Raw genomic sequence first — 1,692 nt, forward strand, 5'->3', positions numbered from 1 at the left:
ATACATGTATTATTAGCTTGAATAACAACAATATTTTATAGGTAAAGCGGATTAACAATGTTTACATGCTTGATTTAAATAATATTGAATGTGCTGCTTTATTTTATTTAAAAATTGTTGTTAAAGATTCTTGGTTGTGGCAAAGGAGGTTTTGACATGCCAGTATAAAAACCTATTATGAGAGTGACCAAAAAAACCTAGTTAGAGGTGTCTGTTGCGGATCTATGGTTTATAGTTTTGATGATAGCAAACATTCCTTATTTTCCTACGATTGCCTTTTATACTAACATTTCAGATCCACACGATCAGACTACTATTTGGAACCAGCTCATGTTTGGGTAGACTAGGTCTATGTCAGTTTGTAATCTTTTTCCTTTCTTGAGTCTGTTGTATTTGGTGTGGCTATAACTTAGTAGAAATTCTCTTGCTCCCTATATGATTTCTATTTTTGGTAACATCGTCCGGGACGATATAAATATCGTCCTGGACGATCTGTCCAAAATCAGAAACCCTAATTAGGGCATCCTAATTAAGGCAGCCGTCAACTAATCAGCCTAGACGATACTTCTATCGGCCAGGACGATATGTTCAATTAAGAAAGAATCAGCCGCCATGATCAGATTAGGCATTAAATCTTTTAGGAAATCGGCCAGGACGATATAACCATCGTCCAAGACGATCTAACTCAATTATTCCTAAAAATGATCTGGTATCTTTGGAAAGAATTAATGGCTGATTGATACGATCAGATCGGCCAGGACGAATTGTGAGATCGGCCGGGACGATAGCCTGGACGATTGACATCGGTCAGACTCTATTCAGGGCGATGATCAGGACGATTGTATTAGTTTTAAACTAATCGTCCAGGACGATCGTGAGATCGGCCAGGACGATATAACCAAGTTTCTTCTGATCATCCCATATCGTCTCGGGCTAATGAGCTTAATTTGTACTGATCGGCCAGGACGATATGCCTATCATCCTGGACGATAATGTCGACAACTTGCATTAATGAGCTTGTTTTGAGAGCCTCTATTTAAGCTATGGAAAGGCACTTTGTAAGTGTCTTTGGCAGCCATTGTAGCTTCGTTCTTGTGGGGGAAACTTGAAGTGAGCTTGAAAATGAGAGAGGAAAGGGTGGAGTTTTAGAGGGAGAAGATCCTATGAGGGGAGGAACTCAAGGGAGTGTGGTGGGGGATCCACACGGTTGCTCCGGCGAACTCGCACCTTAGTACCATCGGATTCAAGGCTTGTCTCGAGGTAAGTTCACCAAAGAAGAAGATCTCTTTGGTGTCAAAGGACCCGGCGACTCCACCGCACCGGGGAAGGTGGAAGTGATTTTGTAAGGGCTTCTCCGCCTAGCTGTGGGGGCTAAAGGAGAGACACTTTTGTAGTGCAATACTTGGAGGGTACCTCCAAGGAGTGAACGTAGGTCAAGGTTTGACCGAACCACTATAAATCTGGTGAGTTCTTTTCTTATTATCGCTTCCGCATTTATTTTTCTTCCGCACCTTTTTTTGTGGTGATTTTGGTTTGAGTTTTTGTCTTTGTTTAAAATATTATTCTTTTCCAAATCACCTATCTCTTTAATAGCCTTGGGCCAGTTCATATAGGGCCTAACATCCCTAACGAACTTTCAAGTGGTATCAGAGCAAGTTTTCATAAAATAAGTTTTTAAAAGCTTTTAAATTT

This window comes from Dendrobium catenatum, unplaced genomic scaffold, assembly GCF_001605985.2.
Source record: "Dendrobium catenatum unplaced genomic scaffold, ASM160598v2 fragScaff_scaffold_115, whole genome shotgun sequence".
In the NCBI taxonomy this organism is placed as follows: Eukaryota; Viridiplantae; Streptophyta; class Magnoliopsida; order Asparagales; family Orchidaceae; genus Dendrobium; species Dendrobium catenatum.